Source organism: Phyllobates terribilis, unplaced genomic scaffold (assembly GCF_046119375.1).
Source record: "Phyllobates terribilis strain yellow unplaced genomic scaffold, ASM4611937v1 Scaffold_7__3_contigs__length_470593459, whole genome shotgun sequence".
Classification (NCBI taxonomy): Eukaryota; Metazoa; Chordata; class Amphibia; order Anura; family Dendrobatidae; genus Phyllobates; species Phyllobates terribilis.
Genome location: NW_027362767.1, coordinates 178,901,312 through 178,924,641, shown reverse-complemented (window position 1 = coordinate 178,924,641; position 23,330 = coordinate 178,901,312). Strand labels below are relative to the sequence as shown.

Below are 23,330 nucleotides of genomic sequence, written 5' to 3'. Positions count from 1 at the left end.
TGCAGCTGTCGCAGCATTTATCGCAGCCGAGTTAACCAGATTGGCTGCTTGCGAAGCTGCCTGGGTAGCTACTGCAGTGATATCAGCGGCCGGAGCTTGTTCCAGAGACCTAAGTCTGGTCTCCAGTTGCTGTATGTAACGCTGCAGTTGCTGGTTGTCGGCCATGTTCGGCAAGACCCTGGCGCTCTGATACTGTTAGGAGGGCGGTTGCAGACAACTTTAATATAATGGAACGCAACCGACCCCGGGGTCCGCGATGAAGCCTGGTGGACTGCTGCCGAACACTTTCCGGGTGAAAAGAAAAGCAACCAACTTAAATGATAAACCCTTCCTCGTTACTGCACACTGGAACGGGTATAGCAATTCGCACTATCTCTGTTAGCAGCACAAGAGATATGCGGTGAAAACCTATCCGTAGTCCTGTTACAGCACAGGGACTACACTGGCGGCGCTAGGATGCGTGTGTGACTACGCCGATGGGTACACGTGCCTCCAGCCGGCGTGCTACCGGACTGAAGGGTACTACTCCACGTGGCTGACAGGCGATAGCCATGGATAGGACGTCTGCAGGCTGCTCGGGGTGTTAGGCGACCCCTTTGGCACAGCCAGACTGCAAGACGAAGATACCTGCCTATTTCCACTAAACCTGCCTATGGAAACTACGTGGAACACAGTCATCCACACAACAGCATCACTTGCTCAATGATCAGAGCGCACCGCCATGTTTGTGGGCGGGCCTTTTAAAGACTAAGCCCTGCCCACCGTCGCACCATTGGTGACGCCACCCGAGAACCAATCAGGCGGTGCCAGGTCACCGGATCAGGTGGTTGCCAAACCACCAATCACGGTCAGCCAGGTCATGGGCATGCTCAGTGCGGCGAATCCTGGACTTGGGCTCCAACAGCCCTGTCTCCCTCCGCAACCTATGCTTAATGTTGCTAGGCACAAATACCCAAAAGACAATCTGTACATCTCGTGGACCAGCTAGGTGTTGGAGCTGACGACGATGCTGAGCAGCATCAGCCCCAGCTGGACTGGAATGGGAGACCACAGAAGGATCTGGACCTATTTTGAATCCATCAACAGCCCGATGCCTAACAATAATAGTACCCTATGTACAAGAATATAACTACTATAATACCGCTCCTATGTACAAGAATATAACTACTATAATACTGCCCCTATGTACAAGAATATAACTACTATAATACTGCCCCTATGTACAAGAATATAACTACTATAATACCGCTCCTATGTACAAGAATATAACTAATATAATACTGCCCCTATATACAAGAATATAACTACTATAATACTGCTCCTATGAACAAGAATATAACTACTATAATACTGCTACTATGTACAAGAATATAACTATTATAATACTGCTCCTATGTACAAGAATATAACTACTATAATACTGCCCCATGTACAAGAATATAACTGCTATAATACTGCTCCTATGTACAAGAATATAACTACTATAATACTACACCCTATGAACAAGAATATAACTACTATAATACTGCCCCTATGTACAAGAATATAACTATTATAATACTGCTCCTATATACAAGAATATAACTACTATAATACTGCTCCTATGTACAAGAATATAACTATTATAATACTGCTCCTATGTACAAGAATATAACTACTATAATACTGCCCCATGTACAAGAATATAACTGCTATAATACTGCTCCTATGTACAAGAATAAAACTACGATAATACTGCCCCCATGTACAAGAATATAACAACTATAATACTGCCCCTATGTACAAGAATATAACTACTATAATACTGCTCCTATATACAAGAATATAACTACTATAATACCGCTCCTATGTACAAGAATATAACTACTATAATACTGCCCCTATGTACAAGAATATAACTACTATAATACTGCCCCTATGTACAAGAATATAACTACTATAATACTGCTCCCTATATACAGGAATATAACTACTATAACACTGCTCCTATGTACAAGAATATAACTACTATAATACTGCCCCCTATGTACAAGAATATAACTACTATGATACTGCTCCTATGTACAAGAATATAACTACTATAATACTGCTCTCTATGTAGTACAAGAATATAACTACTATAATACTGCTCCTATGTACAAGAATATAACTACTATAATATTGCTCCTATGTACAAGAATATAACTACTATAATACCGCTCCTATGTACAAGAATATAACTACTATAATACTGCCCCTATGTACAAGAATATAACTACTATAATACTGCTCCCTATGTACAAGAATATAGCTACCATAATACTGCTCCTATGTACAAGAATATAACTACTATAATACTGTCCCATATGTACAGGAATATAACTACTATAATACTGCCCCTATGTACAAGAATATAACTACTATAATACTGCCGCTATATACAAGAATATAACTACTATAATACTGCTACTATATACAAGAATATAATTACTATAATACTGCTCCTATATACAAGAATATAAATACTATAATACTGCTCCTATGTACAAGAATATAACCACTATAATACTGCTCTTATGTACAAGAATATAACTACTATAATACTGCCCCTATGTACAAGAATATAACTACTATAATACTGCCGCTATATACAAGAATATAACTACTATAATACTGCTCCTATGTACAAGAATATAACCACTATAATACTGCCCCTATGTACAAGAATATAACTACTATAATACTGCCGCTATATACAAGAATATAACTACTATAATACTGCTCCCTATGTACAAGAATATAACTACTATAATACTGCTCCTATGTACAAGAATATAACTACTATAATACTGCTCCTATGTACAAGAATATAACTACTATAATACCGCTCCTATGTACAAGAATATAACTACTATAATACTGCCCGTATATACAAGAATATAACTACTATAATACTGCTCCTATGTACAAGAATATAACTACTATAATACTGCTCCTATGTACAAGAATATAACTATTATAATACTGCTCCTATGTACAAGAATATAACTACTATAATACTGCCCCATGTACAAGAATATAACTGCTATAATACTGCTCCTATGTACAAGAATATAACTACTATAATACTGCTCCCTATGTACAAGAATATAACTACTATAATACTGCCCCCTATGTACAAGAATATAACTACTATAATACTGCCCCCTATGTACAAGAATATAACTACTATAATACTGCCCCCTATGTACAAGAATATAACTACTATAATACTGCCCCTATGTACAAGAATATAACTATTATAATACTGCTCCTATATACAAGAATATAACTACTATAATACTGCTCCTATGTACAAGAATATTACTATTATAATACTGCTCCTATGTACAAGAATATAACTACTATAATACTGCCCCATGTACAAGAATATAACTGCTATAATACTGCTCCTATGTACAAGAATATAACTACGATAATACTGCCCCCTATGTACAAGAATATAACTACTATAATACTGCTCCTATGTACAAGAATATAACTACTATAATACTGCTCCTATGTACAAGAATATAACCACTATAATACTGCTCCTATGTACAAGAATATAATTATTATAATACTGCTCCTATATACAAGAATATAACTACTATAATATTGCTCCTATGTACAAGAATATAACTATTATAATACTGCTCCTATGTACAAGAATATAACTACTATAATACTGCCCCATGTACAAGAATATAACTGCTATAATACTGCTCCTATGTACAAGAATATAACTACGATAATACTGCCCCCTATGTACAAGAATATAACTACTATAATACTGCCCCTATGTACAAGAATATAACTACTACAATACTGCCCCCTATGTACAAGACTATAACTACTATGATACTGCTCCTATGTACAAGAATATAACTACTATAATACTGCTCTCTATGTAGTACAAGAATATAACTACTATAATACTGCTCCTATGTACAAGAATATAACTACTATAATATTGCTCCTATGTACAAGAATATAACTACTATAATACTGCTCCTATGTACAAGAATATAACTACTATAATACTGCTCCTATGTACAAGAATATAACTACTATAATATTGCTCCTATGTACAAGAATATAACTACTATAATACTGCTCCTATGTACAAGAATATAACTGCTATAATACTGCTCCTATGTACAAGAATATAACTACGATAATACTGCCCCCTATGTACAAGAATATAACTACTATAATACTGCCCCTATGTACAAGAATATAACTACTACAATACTGCCCCCTATGTACAAGACTATAACTACTATGATACTGCTCCTATGTACAAGAATATAACTACTATAATACTGCTCTCTATGTAGTACAAGAATATAACTACTATAATACTGCTCCTATGTACAAGAATATAACTACTATAATATTGCTCCTATGTACAAGAATATAACTACTATAATACCGCTCCTATGTACAAGAATATAACTACTATAATAGTGCCCCAATGTACAAGAATATAACTACCATAATACTGCTCCTATGTACAAGAATATAACTACTATAATACTGTCCCATATGTACAAGAATATAACTACTATAATACTGCCACTATGTACAAGAATATAACTACTATAATACTGCCGCTATATACAAGAATATAACTACTATAATACTGCTCCTATATACAAGAATATAACTACTATAATACTGCTCCTATATACAAGAATATAACTACTATAATACTGCTCCTATGTACAAGAATATAACCACTATAATACTGCATTAATGTACAAGAATATAACTACTATAATACTGCTCCTATGTACAAGAATATAACTACTATAATACTGCCGCTATATACAAGAATATAACTACTATAATACTGCTCCTATGTACAAGAATATAACCACTATAATACTGCTCCTATGTACAAGAATATAACTAATATAATACTGCCGCTATATACAAGAATATAACTACTATAATACTGCTCCCTATGTACAAGAATATAACTACTATAATACTGCTCCTATGTACAAGAATATAACTACTATAATACTGCTCCTATGTACAAGAATATAACTACTATAATACCGCTCCTATGTACAAGAATATAACTACTATAATACTGCCCCTATATACAAGAATATAACTACTATAATACTGCTCCTATGTACAAGAATATAACTACTATAATACTGCTCCTATGTACAAGAATATAACTATTATAATACTGCTCCTATATACAAGAATATAACTACTATAATACTGCTCCTATGTACAAGAATATAACTATTATAATACTGCTCCTATGTACAAGAATATAACTACTATAATACTGCTCCTATGTACAAGAATATAACTACTATAATACTGCCCCATGTACAAGAATATAACTGCTATAATACTGCTCCTATGTACAAGAATAGAACTACGATAATACTGCCCCCTATGTACAAGAATATAACAACTATAATACTGCCCCTATGTACAAGAATATAACTACTATAATACTGCTCCTATATACAAGAATATAACTACGATAATACTGCCCCCTATGTACAAGAATATAACTACTATAATACTGCCCCCTATGTAAAAGAATATAACTACTATAATACTGCCCCCTATGTACAAGAATATAACTACTATAATACTGCACCTATGTACAAGAATATAACTACTATAATACTGCTCTCTATGTAGTACAAGAATATAACTACTATAATACTGCTCCTATGTACAAGAATATAACTACTATAATACTGCTCCTATGTACAAGAATATAACTACTATAATACCGCTCCTATGTACAAGAATATAACTACTATAATACTGCCCCTATGTACAAGAATATAACTACTATAATACTGCTCCCTATGTACAAGAATATAACTACTATAATACTGCTCCTATGTACAAGAATATAACTACTATAATACTGCTCCTATGTACAAGAATATAACCACCATAATACTGCTCCTATGTACAAGAATATAATTATTATAATACTGCTCCTATATACAAGAATATAACTACTATAATACTGCTCCTATGTACAAGAATATAACTATTATAATACTGCTCCTATGTACAAGAATATAACTACTACAATACTGCCCCATGTACAAGAATATAACTGCTATAATACTGCTCCTATGTACAAGAATATAACTACGATAACACTGCCCCCTATGTACAAGAATATAACTACTATAATACTGCCCCTATGTACAAGAATATAACTACTATAATACTGCCCCCTATGTACAAGAATATAACTACTATGATACTGCTCCTATGTACAAGAATATAACTACTATAATACCGCTCCTATGTACAAGAATATAACTACTATAATATTGCTCCTATGTACAAGAATGTAACTACTATAATACCGCTCCTATGTACAAGAATATAACTACTATAATACTGCCCCTATGTACAAGAATATAACTACTATAATACTGCTCCCTATGTACAAGAATATAACTACCATAATACTGCTCCTATGTACAAGAATATAACTACTATAATACTGTCCCATATGTGCAAGAATATAACTACTATAATACTGCCCCTATGTACAAGAATATAACTACTATAATACTGCCGCTATATACAAGAATATAACTTCTATAATACTGCTCCTATATACAAGAATATAACTACTATAATACTGCTCCTATATACAAGAATATAACTACTATAATACTGCTCCTATGTACAAGAATATAACCACTATAATACTGCTCTTATGTACAAGAATATAACTACTATAATATTGCCCCATGTACAAGAATATAACTGCTATAATACTGCTCCTATGTACAAGAATGTAACTACGATAATACTGCCCCCTATGTACAAGAATATAACTACTATAATACTGCCCCTATGTACAAGAATATAACTACTATAATACTGCCCCCTATGTACAAGAATATAACTACTATGATACTGCTCCTAAGTACAAGAATATAACTACTATAATACTGCTCTCTATGTAGTACAAGAATATAACTACTATAATACTGCTCCCTATGTACAAGAATATAACTACCATAATACTGCTCTTATGTACAAGAATATAACTACTATAATACTGTCCCATATGTACAAGAATATAACTACTATAATACTGCCCCTATGTACAAGAATATAACTACTATAATACTGCCGCTATATACAAGAATATAACTACTATAATACTGCTCCTATATACAAGAATATAATTACTATAATACTGCTCCTATATACAAGAATATAACTACTATAATACTGCTCCTATGTACAAGAATATAACCACTATAATACTGCTCTTATGTACAAGAATATAACTACTATAATACTGCCCCTATGTACAAGAATATAACTACTATAATACTGCCGCTATATAAAAGAATATAACTACTATAATACTGCTCCTATGTACAAGAATATAACCACTATAATACTGCCCCTATGTACAAGAATATAACTACTGTAATACTGCCGCTATATACAGGAATATAACTACTATAATACTGCTCCCTATATACAAGAATATAACTACTATAATACTGCTCCTATGTACAAGAATATAACTACTATAATACTGCTCCTATGTACAAGAATATAACTACTATAATACCGCTCCTATGTACAAGAATATAACTACTATAATACTGCCCCTATGTACAAGAATATAACTACTATAATACTGCTCCCTATGTAAAAGAATATAACTACTATAATACTGCTCCTATGTACAAGAATATAACTACTATAATACTGTCCCATATGTACAAGAATATAACTACTATAATACTGCCCCTATGTACAAGAATATAACTACTATAATACTGCCGCTATATACAATAATATAACTACTATAATACTGCTCCTATGTACAAGAATATATCCACTATAATACTGCTCTTATGTACAAGAATATAACTACTATAATACTGCCCCTATGTACAAGAATATAACTACTATAATACTGCCGCTATATACAAGAATATAACTACTATAATACTGCCCCTATGTACAAGAATATAACTACTATAATACTGCCGCTATATACAAGAATATAACTACTATAATACTGCTCCCTATGTACAAGAATATAACTACTATAATACTGCTCTTATGTACAAGAATATAACTACTATAATACTGCCCCTATGTACAAGAATATAACTACTATAATATTGCTCCTATGTACAAGAATATAACTACTATAATACCGCTCCTATGTACAAGAATATAACTACTATAATACTGCCCCTATGTACAAGAATATAACTACTATAATACTGCTCCCTATGTACAAGAATATAACTACCATAATACTGCTCCTATGTACAAGAATATAACTACTATAATACTGTCCCATATGTACAAGAATATAACTACTATAATACTGCCCCTATGTACAAGAATATAACTACTATAATACTGCTCCCTATGTACAAGAATATAACTACTATGATACTGCTCCTATGTACAAGAATATAACTACTATAATACTGCTCTCTATGTAGTACAAGAATATAACTACTATAATACTGCCCCCTATGTACAAGAATATAACTACTATAATACTGCCTCCTATGTACAAGAATATAACTACTATAATATTGCTCCTATGTACAAGAATATAACTACCATAATACCGCTCCTATGTACAAGAATATAACTACTATGATACTGCTCCTATGTACAAGAATATAACTACTATAATACTGCTCTCTATGTAGTACAAGAATATAACTACTATAAAACTGCTCCTATGTACAAGAATATAACTACTATAATATTGCTCCTATGTACAAGAATATAACTACTATAATACCGCTCCTATGTACAAGAATATAACTACTATAATACTGCCCCTATGTACAAGAATATAACTACTATAATACTGCTCCCTATGTACAAGAATATAACTACCATAATACTGCTCCTATGTACAAGAATATAACTACTATAATACTGTCCCTTATGTACAAGAATATAACTACTATAATACTGCCCCTATGTACAAGAATATAACTACTATAATACTGCCGCTATATACAAGAATATAACTACTATAATACTGTTCCTATGTACAAGAATATAACCACTATAATACTGCCCCTATGTACAAGAATATAACTACTATAATACTGCCGCTATATACAAGAATATAACTACTATAATACTGCTCCCTATATACAAGAATATAACTACTATAATACTGCTCCTATGTACAAGAATATAACTACTATAATACTGCTCCTATGTACAAGAATATAACTACTATAATACCGCTCCTATGTACAAGAATATAACTACTATAATACTGCCCCTATGTACAAGAATATAACTACTATAATACTGCTCCCTATGTACAAGAATATAACTACTATAATACTGCTCCTATGTACAAGAATATAACTACTATAATACTGTCCCATATGTACAAGAATATAACTACTATAATACTGCCCCTATGTACAAGAATATAACTAGTATAATACTGCCGCTATATACAAGAATATAACTACTATAATACTGCTCCTATGTACAAGAATATAACCACTATAATACTGCTCTTATGTACAAGAATATAACTACTATAATACTGCCCCTATGTACAAGAATATAACTACTATAATACTGCCGCTATATACAAGAATATAACTACTATAATACTGCCCCTATGTACAAGAATATAACTACTATAATACTGCCGCTATATACAAGAATATAACTACTATAATACTGCTCCCTATGTACAAGAATATAACTACTATAATACTGCTCTTATGTACAAGAATATAACTACTATAATACTGCCCCTATGTACAAGACTATAACTACTATAATATTGCTCCTATGTACAAGAATATAACTACTATAATACCGCTCCTATGTACAAGAATATAACTACTATAATACTGCCCCTATGTACAAGAATATAACTACTATAATACTGCTCCCTATGTACAAGAATATAACTATCATAATACTGCTCCTATGTACAAGAATATAACTACTATAATACTGTCCCATATGTACAAGAATATAACTACTATAATACTGCCCCTATGTACAAGAATATAACTACTATAATACTGCCCCCTATGTACAAGAATATAACTACTATGATACTGCTCCTATGTACAAGAATATAACTACTATAATACTGCTCTCTATGTAGTACAAGAATATAACTACTATAATACTGCCCCCTATGTACAAGAATATAACTACTATAATACTGCCTCCTATGTACAAGAATATAACTACTATAATATTGCTCCTATGTATAAGAATATAACTACCATAATACCGCTCCTATGTACAAGAATATAACTACTATGATACTGCTCCTATGTACAAGCATATAACTACTATAATACTGCTCTCTATGTAGTACAAGAATATAACTACTATAAAACTGCTCCTATGTACAAGAATATAACTACTATAATATTGCTCCTATGTACAAGAATATAACTACTATAATACCGCTCCTATGTACAAGAATATAACTACTATAATACTGCCCCTATGTACAAGAATATAACTACTATAATACTGCTCCCTATGTACAAGAATATAACTACCATAATACTGCTCCTATGTACAAGAATATAACTACTATAATACTGTCCCTTATGTACAAGAATATAACTACTATAATACTGCCCCTATGTACAAGAATATAACTACTATAATACTGCCGCTATATACAAGAATATAACTACTATAATACTGCTCCTATATACAAGAATATAATTACTATAATACTGCTCCTATGTACAAGAATATAACCACTATAATACTGCTCTTATGTACAAGAATATAACTACTATAATACTGCCCCTATGTACAAGAATATAACTACTATAATACTGCCGCTATATACAAGAATATAACTACTATAATACTGCCCCTATGTACAAGAATATAACTACTATAATACTGCCGGTATATACAAGAATATAACTACTATAATACTGCTCCCTATGTACAAGAATATAACTACTATAATACTGCTCCTATGTACAAGAATATAACTACTATAATACTGCTCCTATGTACAAGAATATAACTACTATAATACTGCCCCTATGTACAAGAATATAACTACTATAATACCGCTCCTATGTACAAGAATATAACTACTATAATACTGCTCCTATATACAAGAATATAACTACTATAATACTGCTCCTATATACAAGAATATAACTACTATAATACTGCTCCTATGTACAAGAATATAACCACTATAATACTGCTCTTATGTACAAGAATATAACTACTATAATACTGCCCCTATGTATAAGAATATAACTACTATAATACTGCCGCTATATACAAGAATATAACTACTATAATACTGCTCCTATGTACAAGAATATAACCACTATAATACTGCCCCTATGTACAAGAATATAACTACTATAATACTGCCGCTATATACAAGAGTATAACTACTATAATACTGCTCCCTATGTACAAGAATATAACTACTATAATACTGCTCCTATGTACAAGAATATAACTACTATAATACTGCTCCTATGTACAAGAATATAACTACTATAATACCGCTCCTATGTACAAGAATATAACTACTATAATACTGCCCCTATGTACAAGAATATAACTACTATAATACTGCTCCTATGTACAAGAATATAACTACTATAATACTGCTCCTATGTACAAGAATATAACTACTATAATACTGTCCCATATGTACAAGAATATAACTACTATAATACTGCCCCTATGTACAAGAATATAACTACTATAATACTGCCGCTATATACAAGAATATAACTACTATAATACTGCTCCTATGTACAAGAATATAACCACTATAATACTGCTCCTATGTACAAGAATATAACTACTATAATACTGCTCTTATGTACAAGAATATAAGTACTATAATACTGCCCCTATGTACAAGAATATAACTACTATAATACTACTCCTATGTACAAGAATATAACTACTATAATACTGCCGCTATATACAAGAATATAACTACTATAATACTGCTCCCTATGTACAAGAATATAACTACTATAATACTGCTCCTATGTACAAGAATATAACTACTATAATATTGCCGCTATATACAAGAATATAACTACTATAATACTGCTCCCTATGTACAAGAATATAACTACTATAATACTGCTCCTATGTACAAGAATATAACTACTATAATACTGCCACTATATACAAGAATATAACTACTATAATACTGCTCCTATGTACAAGAATATAACCACTATAATACTGCCCCTATGTACAAGAATATAACTAGTATAATACTGCCGCTATATACAAGAATATAACTACTATAATACTGATCCTACGTACAAGAATATAACTACTATAATACTGCTCCTATGTACAAGAATATAACTACTATAATACTGCCCCCTATGTACAAGAATATAACTACTATAATACTGCTCCTATGTACAAGAATATAACTACTATAATACTGCCCTCTATGTACAAGAATTTAACTACTATAATACTGCTCCTATGTACAAGAATATAACTACTATAATACCGCTCCTATGTACAAGAATATAACTACTATAATACTGCCCTCTATGTACAAGAATATAACTACTATAATACTGCTCCTATGTACAAGAATATAACTGCTAATACATCCATATATGCACAAGAATATAACTGCTAATACATCCATATATGCACAAGAATATAGCCCTGAATAGCGTGGCGGATATGTGTATCTAGATTGCATTTCATTTTCATGTTCAGTCTGGATTTGCGCTTGGTGTCATATTTCTGACATTTGATAAATTAGAAAACCAGGAAATCAGCAAGTAATAAGATATTCTGTATTTTAGCCATTATTTCCTGGACATTTTTCAGTATTTCCTTAAAGCTCCTTTGCTTCTTATATATGGTAAAAGGATACGGACTTGTGAGAATTCTATGAATGAGAAGTATTTCATTATAATATCCCAGCACGCCTCAATTTAAAACTAGCAGAACCTTTGTCAAATGTAAAAGTTCATAATGTTATGTCAAGTGAAGGACAGGGGTGTGAATCTTTTCTCTTCCATTGAACCAGTATGAAGGGCCTGTCCCGGCTCCGGCGCTAGGTTCTGTTTCTTTCTTCCACGGCAGCCATCTCCCTCTCTTATACGGTGCTTTGGGTTTCTATTGTAACTTGCAGCGCCCCTCTGATTTCACTTGCCTAGGCCTTTGTAGATCAGATCAGGCAGCGGCATGGCACCTGATTATTCAGGTAGTCAGTCCATTATGCTACCGCAGTGCTGTCTTCTTAGCTGAGCCTCTACTCTTACTCCAGGTTGCCTGTCCACATATTTGGTTCTGCAGTTCTAAGGTGCCTAGTCACATACTCAGCTCTACTGTTCCAAGGTGCTTGTCCTCATATTCAGCTTTGCTATTCCTTGTCATATACTCAGCACTTAATGTTACAAGTTGCCTGTCCGCATACATGGTTCTGCTGTTCAAAAGGAGCCTGTCTTCATGCTCGGCTCTGCTATTCTTAGGGGCCGTCCTGCATATCTAGCTCTGCTGTTCCCTGAAGTTCACTATGCCGTCCAGCCTATTCAGCTCCTCTGTTACACATTATTCCGCATGCTGCTCATCATATCTGGTTTCAATGTTCCATATGCCGTTCAGTTTACATAGCTCTTCTGTTCCATTTGCTGCTCATCATTTCCAGCTCCACTTTTCTACTTTGTTGTATGTGCAGTTCAGCCTACCCAGCTCTGCTGTTCCTTCTACTGCTCAGCATATCCAGCTCCACTGTTCCATGCCATTATGCAGTTCCAAATACTAACCAGTATATCCAACACTGCTGTTCCATGTACTGTCCAACTCTACTGTACTTCACTGTACCAACGCCTCTGGTCTGTGCTTGTCATCCAACTTACAGGAAATCCACCTCACCAGCTCAGCCAGAACATGGCCAACATAAACTAAACTGAAGTGATGGCCTAAAAAGTTGTGATTGGAATGGCACGTCTATTAATCTTACATATAAACAAGCGTCACCTACGTCAGATTCTGTGGTATTGTGTGATTCTGCTGAATACAGTGGATTTGTGTCATTTCCTTCTTTACGCGATATGTAAGTTTATTCTGATCATTATCAATGATTGTGGCATCACCGCCAGAAAAGAACATACATTACCACACTTTCCTACAAAACAGAAATAATGAAACCAATGTCATCACTGGGTCATCTCTAACAGACATTTATAAAATTCATTTTAAGATTCAGTGTCCGGTTGCCCATCAAAATATCCAAAATGGAAATGGAACCAATTATGACCTACCGTATGTAGCACTCTGGGCTTTTTTTTAACCATCACCTACTCAAACTATCACACCACAAATATGGAGTTGATTCATGTGTTTCAATAAAGCTAAAAATGTAATTTCTGACAAAGCCAGAAAGTATTTTAATGGGTTTGATATGGAGATCTGAAGTAGCCCTCAAATAGCTGAAGTCTGAGGTGACCACGATAATAGGAAAAAGTTGCCATGAGCCATTTTGGAATCTGCATAGGTAATACTCAAACTACTACTTGTAACTCGAGTCTCCAAGGTCCAGCCCCAGACACTAAGTCATCTGTCCCTCTATTCCTCATGGAGTCACCAGTTTTCCTCTTCAGTGATATCATTCTCTCAGCCATATAGTCAGGCTCTGACAGCAGTTTGCTGCTTGAGTATTCAGGTAGTTGGCATCCTTGCTGCTACCATTGTACTGTTTGAGCTCTAGAACCACGTGAAAAACCCAGCTTTGTTACTTCACTGGGCAACTCTGCTATACTGTTGGCTAACTTTTTTTAAGACTATGTGACAAACCCAGCTCTGCAATATTACTGATGAACTCTGCTATACTACAGACTAACTCTCTGCTATATTTGTAACTGTGTTTTATCGTTGTGCCAGTTTTATTTTGGACTCTCTTACAAACGCAGCTCTGCTATATTGCTGGGTTAACTGTACTATATTGCTGGACTCATGCTACCTCTGTATCTCCGGTGTAACTCATTTCTGCTATTCTGGTTTATCATAACTGAGTCTACCGTACTCCATTGTAGATGTTGGTGTCCTGCCAAAACAGCCTCCATTGTTCCAAGTGATGTATCAACAGCACTGGGTGTGGGGGAGGATTGAAATTATTAGCTCTTAATGCCACAAAGTTCCAAAATCTTTGATATCACTTGTTTGCAGTAATTTTAAGTCAGAAAAAGGTCAAAACAGTGGGTGCAGGCCAATATACATTTTTAGTTAAAGTGAGGAGAGTATTTGAAGGGATGTTAGACTCAAAATTAAGGTTAATGATAAAAAGTATAAAAACTTGAGAAGTCAAATGGGTGAGAATTTATAAATCTCATCCACAAGCTTCAGAAGTTTTTCCCACAAAAATTGACCATGGATATAGCCGGGATGTCAATTGCCAATAACACCAAATTTGCATTCATAATTGATTCTAATGGATTGTGTTCACGTAAATCTTTTGCTGGACGTTTTTTAAAGACAAGGGTTATTAATCAATGGTTAGGAAACACTGAAACCTATAAATGAGTGTTTAGGGTGTGAGGAAATAGACTAAGACGTCGAGGTGAAATTGAGACTTGTGGTTTTGTGCAGTGACCGGAGACTCCCCTTCAGTATCGACTTCCATCTATGTCAGGAAATTGTAAAACCAAGTGTTCCTACATGATAAGTCAGCACAGGCTTGTCCAAAAAGCAGAAAGTGTCTCTCTCTCGAGTTCAGCAATGAATTAGTCAAGTAGTTTTCCATTTGGCCAAGGCTAACCCATCAACCTACAGACGGTCAAACACGGACGATTTAATCAAAAGTTAGATGATAAATATATTGTTGCAGCAATACACAAATTCATAAAAACATCTAACATTTAAGACTATTACAGAACATTATTTACCAAAATAAAAAATAATCTGTAGTGAATGTTTTTGAGTTGCTTCTGCCAAGGTTGTCATCCTTGGTTCTAGAAATCTGAATGACAAATCAACTTACTACCCAACGGCCTCTACCACCTATCCTATTCTGTGACCAAGGTGTCTTCACCAACTACAGTCCACCACCACCTATCATCTTCCAACTCAAAGGGATTTTCACTATCTACAGTTCTTCATTTTTCAGTGGCTTCAACCTGCAATCCTATTCTGCGACCCTGGGGCCTTCATCAATTATAGTCTTCCATCACCTAGGGTCTTCCAACATCTACAATTCTTCACTTTTCATGGGCCTCCACCACTCATCCTGCTCTTCGAACCAGGAGATTTCACCAACTACAGTCCTCCATCACCTATCATCTTCCAACCCATGAGGCTTCCACCATCTACAATTCTTCACTGTTCAGGGACATCAACCACCTATCATCCTTTGTATACTACAGTCATCTTCCACAATCTACAGTTCTTCACTATTCAGGGGTTTTATCCGACCTATTCTACCACCTTGACCGTAGAGCCTTCACCAACTATAGATATCATCAACTATTGCCATTCAACCCATGGAGGTTTCCACCATCTACAGTTCTTCATTATTCAGGGATTTTTTACACATATTCTATTGCACGATACCAGAACTTTCATCAAGTATAGTCCTTTATCAGCTATCATTTTTCAACCCAAAAGAGCCTCCAACATCTACAGTTCTTCACTATTTCGGGGCTTTCTCCACCTGTCCTACTGTGTAACTCTGGAGACTTCACTAACTACAGTCCTTTATCACCTATCATCTTCCACCACCTAGGAGCTTCCACTATCTACAGTTCTTCACTATTCAGGGGCTTTTTCCACGTATCCTACTCAACAACCATAGGGCCTTCGCCAACTACAGTTCTTCATCACCTATCATCTTCCTTCACCTAGGGACCGCCACAATTTAGGGGCCTTCACCACTTATTTTCTGTAGCCATTGAGGGGCCTCTAACATATTTTTCACACTCTTACCAAAACCAAATCTGATAGATTGAATGATTATCATCAAATATGTTACTGTTATAGATAAGTATGCCCCTACACCAATTTTAATGATCTGCTGGTAAAGACACTGGATTTCTGTATTCTTCAGGAGATCTGGTGTCAGTACCTGATGTGTCAATAACTAGAAATATCAGTAGGCCATGGATTACTTATCAGAATTGAGTAGGAGAAAATAATGAAGAACACCAAGATAGAAAACGAAAATGAAAATATCTTTTTGTGGTATGGATGAGGGGACTTTATCTTCTTATTAGAGTCTACTTTCATAGATAATAATACATACATACAACCTTTTCATATGACCACCTGAAAACCACCCTCTAACATTGACCATAATAAGTTTTCAATTTCCTCAAATCCTATATACTTTATGTTTCTTCCCTTGCGAGGCAATTTTAAGTGGTTGTCTCATTTAAGTTTCGCCTAATGAGATGTATAGAAACTAAGGAGAAAAACAGTAGATAAAGATTGATGGAAGGTAAGAAAGTCATCACTTCGTCAGATTATACAATATATTCTTGACACTACTGCCGTGGGAGCGGCAAATACAATATACAAATATTTGACTTCCGCGTAGCAGCATATCACAAAGTAACTTTATCAATACTGTACCGCATGGAGATGACGCTTTAATGGTATGCCATGACCTTTACAAGATAGGCATCATATCGGGAAGTACAGTCTTTGAGATTTTATATATGCACCATAAAATACTCCACCGATAGTCCATAGGCTTGGTCACCAAGGATTTTATTGTCATATACAGTACACCCTTCTGTAAATAATCCAGGTGATGCTTCAGCTGGCCTAGGCTACAGACACTCCAAATATATATCACAGTAGAACAATCATGTACTTGGACAATCTAAATAAGAAGGTGGATTTGATGACTCTTTGGCTACAAACATCTGCTAAAAGCTAAAGTATATAGGCTATGACTAAGGTCTGGGGGAGACCAAAATATTGGCAATTGAAGTGAGTGCCGTGGTTTTCATACTCTTAGGCTCAAGCAGTCCTGGTCTATTATGGCCTAATACCCAACTGGGTTAACCTATGAGGGCTTATGCTATTTTGGTTCGACCTACACTACATAAACTAAGAACTTTTTTTGATAATGAAGCTCCTGATGATCATATTTGGACCTCTGTTGAACAGGCTTAGATCTTGGGCTTGCTTAGGTTCCTATGATTGACACTGACCCTTGATCCAATATCTCACAGTTCTGACTAGCAGTTTGACCACTGCTTGGTGATCTAATTTTCGATGATTTTCCATAACTCAGAACAGGTCACAAATGAGATGAGCCCAAAGGCACATGCAGCATTGTCTGGCAATCTGGGGTGAGGGATTGAGGTCTTCCCCAGATCCCCTGATGAACCCTGGTGGAAACTAGGGGGAAACGCGTTGGGACTACTAAGGATAAGTGTCATTTTTTTACTTACTAATGATATCTACTTTCTGACTGCTGGAATTGGGGACCATTAAGGTTTTAGTGTTATTGTTTTTTTACTAATGAAAATGTATATTCTGATTGCCATTTTCTGGTCTTTTGAAAAGGAATAGGGACTAATAATGATGAGTGTCTCTCTTTGAAAAGGTATAGGGACTAATAATGATAAGTGTCCTTCTTTCTGTCTACTATTATGCACATCTATGACAGACAGAGTCTGGACCTGATACTTTGATATAGATATTATGCTTTTTCAAATACCAATACTTAAATTCCATTTGATGTATGGGGAGACATCTACCTGGGTGGGATTTTGCTTTCTGAGCCCCCTTTTGAGGTATATAGCTGGACTATCAAAGTGTAGCATGTGTCCATATTTGATTGCTCTGGCTGCTATTAGATTTGTTTTGGCTATGGAGAAACAAGCACTGTGCTCCTTTACCCTAGAGCATTTATGTTTACCCGACCAAATGAATTTGGCCATCTATAATCATTGACCTATTATCGGCTTCTGTATTTATACGTTCACTTTTTCTACCCTTTCTCACTATTGTGGTTTTGTTTAATTTAAGACAAGGGTCCTTGTAGGGACATTAGGGATACCGACGTTGAGCGGGGGCGCCACGAAGTACAAATTAGGGTGCCAACCTCCGCTGTCAGGTAGGGACAGGATTTAGGGACATAACAGGGACAGCTTGAATCTGTATTCCCTCCCGGTCGGTGTATTACCTGATTCTATATGTCCTATCATTTAGAGTATTATTGTTGTTTGTCTATGGACTTTTAGGTCCTTTTTAGAGATTATTAATAAAAGTTATTTTTTAGGGGGGCTATGTGTCTGCTGGTTGTCTCTATGATTGACACTGACCCTTGATCCAATATCTCACAGTTCTGACTAGCAGTTTGACCACTGCTTGGTGATCTAATTTTCGATGATTTTCCATAACTCAGAACAGGTCACAAATGAGATGAGCCCAAAGGCTGCAATCTACAGGGAGCAGATATTGAGCTCATTACTGATGTTCACTTAAGGCACCATACACTTTAGAAAAATGTTCGCTGAACCTGCTGACATTGATGGGTTCGGTCGATAGTTCCAGACAGTTGATTGCTCGGAAGTTAAGGATTCAGCATGTCTGATTTCGTACTGCTAAACCTTTTGTTCTCCTGAAGATAAGCCACTGGAGGCTCTCTGATAGAGAACACATGAGCATTTGGCCAAACGTCTTCTCCTGTGTGGGACCGATGGCAGAGATGACTGCTAGTGCTAGCCAATAGATCAGCCCAACAATCATTCTGCCAATGGCCATCAAAGGTATAAGATGTTCCAGTAAAGATAAAACATACTTGATAATGCTCCCAAAATGTTTGAGAGGCTCCTGGAAAAAGGGGAGACCAGTCGGATTCTTGAAGCAAATCTCTTGGGTTGCCAAAGAATTCTCCAGTAACCTTTCTACAAAATTAGCTCTTCCATCATGTATTTTGCTGACACACTGAGTAGTCCAGTCTAGAGGTCTAGTGAGGGAGCAGAAATGGGTAGTAGCCTGTTGGAATGGAGCATGCAAATAAAAATTTGCCAGTGTGCTTAGCGCAGCACAATTACTCGTATTCTGGACAAAAAAAAATGAAAAGTTGGCAAGTACCAGAGAACAGGAAGCCTTCTACATGAGGTCCACAAACCTCATGGTCCACACCTTCCTGGCTGACGAACATCTACAATGCTTTATGCACAGTGCTGGCATACCCAGGTTAAGTGTAAAGTCTGCAAAAAAAAGTCTGAAAATGCCCAAGAGCTGCGGTGCTTGTTATACCAGGAGGACCGACTATAGCGTGGGAGACGCAGGTCACAGTAATCTTCGGTTACTGTATCACAAACAGGTATTATGACATGTTCATGCAAAGTCTCATCAACATCACACATACCATAAGTTATGAGAGACATTCCTGTCTATTTACAGCACGCTGCACTGTACACAGCGATATACCGTGTATCTGTCTGGTCATAAAGTTTATATGGGCATAAAGGAATCAACACTGATGGTTATTATACACGGAGCAAAGCTGAGAAGCCTCATGCACAGCAAGATGATAATATGCAAAACTTTACGTAAGTCTTCGACATTTCACTCGTAACAGAACCCGTTCCATAGATGTAGGGGTCGAGGAAGTGACAGCAGCCCCTTCAGTATTGGTGCTTGAGGAGGTCCATACACAGTCACAAAAGACGACATCAGTATTGTAAATGGCAAATAATGGCTGGGGCTCCTCTTACAGATTTTTCATTGGATTAGAGCTCATACGCTTTATGTTACTACTTCAAAATGAAAATTCAAAAATTGAAGGAAAGTAGGCAATGTTCTAAACCGGAACAGATCACTCAATATTCTGAATTAAATGGGTATTCTCAAAAAATCACTGATCATCCAGTGGTTGGACACATAGAGATCCTGAAATTGGGGCTCTGGGAACTGGGCTTTGCAGCCTCATCTTAAATCGGCCAATGGGACTGCCAGGAATGGTCAACCACAGCACTCAGCTCTGTCCGGAAGTCCTATGGAGCAGAGGCCAAGTTGATGCACCTTTGTTCTGCTCAAGACGAGATTCCAAAGTCCCGATCTTGAGAGCGGTGAGGATCCCAGCCGTCGGACCACCAGTGATCAGCAAATTATCTCGTATTCTACAGAAAGGGGATAACTTGTTTTTTCTGGAAGAAGATCAACCCAAATGGATTACCACTTCCCCTAAAACATATTTACATAAAAATAGCCGGCAAGACCTCCCAGCCTGGAAATTATGGATTGTAATAAAGTCAACCTATAGAGTGAGGACTTCCCGATGGGCTGGTTTCAGGTTATTGTATGAACATGTCACGGTTTTAGTACTAAAATACCATTTGATCACATGTATCTTGAACCTGGTTCCAAATACACATTATTTATAGTGTTCTTTCTCTGTTGTCAGTAAATAGGGAGGCTCATTTAATGAAGAAAGATTCTGAATTAAGCAGTAGAGCTTGTACACAGCGTGGAGAAAACAAAACCTATCTGGAGATATCCTGATCATCCACTATATTAGTGACCTTCTTCAGAGAAGAACATGGTTGTTTTGGAGGACAGCTTACTCCTGGTAAGATGGTGCACTTTCTCCACCTGTTGTGAAACCCCAACTATCAGCATGCCCTGACAGCTGAAGGATATTTCAAGGTTTCAAAATAGAAAAAATACCAAGATGAAGGTGCCTGGGGGATTATTTAGCTATAATTCTGTATTGAATTGGTAAACAACCCAAAATTTGGTAGCTCCTTTATACTCTGTTATCGTCACTGAACGTCTTCTTGGCCACATCATATGTAGTGTAGATTATAGTGATGAGCGTGTGTGCTCGGCACTACTCGATTCTCGATCAAGCATCGGGGTACTCGGATACGCTCGTTACTCGATTGAGTGTCACAGGTGCTTGAGCGTCATGCTCAGGTCCCCACCCCACATGTTTCATAGCTGTTAGACAGCCAATAAACATGCGGGGATTGCCTGCCATACTTGGTAATGCTGTAGCCATGTTGGCTACTGGCATTACTGTGATTGGCCGGCCGCATTGCGTCATCGGGTCTTATATAAGTTCCGGTGACGCGATGCTCAGCACACTGTCCTCAGGAAGCAGTTCAGGGAGAGTTGTTATAAGAGGGAGCCACTCAGATCCAATGTAGTCCACGTTCCTTGATTCTGTCTCCGGCACCTGTGAATAGCTGTAAAGTGACCGCTATTCACAGGCGCCGGGGAGTGACGCAACGCTCAAGACTCGGCAGCTCTGATGGTCGTTGTAGCCACTACCTGGCGCCTGTGAACAGCAGGAACTTTACTGCTATTCACAGGTGCCGGAGACAGAATCAAGGAACGCGGACTACATCGGATCTGTGTGGCAACATTTTGGGTAATAAATTGGTGAATGGTCTCTTGTTTTTATTTGTCTTTTTATGTCTTTCAGGTATCCTTTTCTGGACTACTTCGGATATATTAGATTACTGCGGACCTGCATGGGATTATTTTCATTTTTTTTTAAAAAATTGGTTATTTTTTATTACTAGGTTAGGAATGGGAGTATCTGATAGACACCTCTCCATTACAAACCCCAGGGGGTGATGGCAACTCCAACTATCATTGCCCTGATTACCACCGCACCAGTGCAATCGGGAAGAGCCGGGGCAAAGTGCCAGAATTGGGGCATCTAATGTGATGTGCCAATTCTAGGGCAGCTGCGGGCTTGTATTTTTAACCAGGGACCTTCCCAGCCTGATAATATAAGCCTGCAGCTGTCTGCTTTATCTTGGCTGGTCATCAAAAATAGGGGGACCCCACATCATTTTTTTAAATTATTTATTAGGTTAAACAAGGTTAAAACACTTGCATACACGCACTTACAATGCATGTGATTTTTTAACTGTGGATTTACCGCATCTAATGCAAATCTATTGTGAGTTCGTAAAAGTGGAGTAATACTCTGACAACATCGTTCCCAGCAGCGACCTGGGAGTCAGAGATGCTTCCAGGGGTCTTCCCCATGCTGTTCCCATGCCATTTGAGCACCGTTTCCATTCATCTCAGCGATTTTCCTGTCCCCCAGTCCTCATGTTAGGGTCTTCCGGAAAAATACTAGCGTTTCCCATTGACTTCCATTACATTAAAAGCATCCAATATGTATTCCAGAAAGATTCCTATGCGTTTTGAGCCATTAAATAGGCTCTTAGTCACCTATGCTGTTTCCATAACTCCTATAGAAATGAATGAGAGTTCCGGAGACATAGTAGCACAGTCAGGTATACTATTTCTAGGACTCCTAATTTACGGAAACAGTG

The 23,330-nt window shown here is 36.1% G+C and overlaps 1 long non-coding RNA gene across 1 annotated transcript in view; it reads left to right on the top strand.

The window, feature by feature from the left end:
* LOC141153046 (uncharacterized) overlaps window positions 1-23,295 on the top strand; it is a 66,995-nt gene extending 43,700 nt beyond the window's left edge. The window contains exons 2-3 of the long non-coding RNA XR_012247222.1: window positions 21,440-21,604; window positions 22,463-23,295. This is a non-coding gene — a long non-coding RNA (uncharacterized lncRNA). The remainder of the gene's footprint in view (window positions 1-21,439; window positions 21,605-22,462) is intronic.
* The last annotated feature ends 35 nt before the right edge of the window (window positions 23,296-23,330 follow it).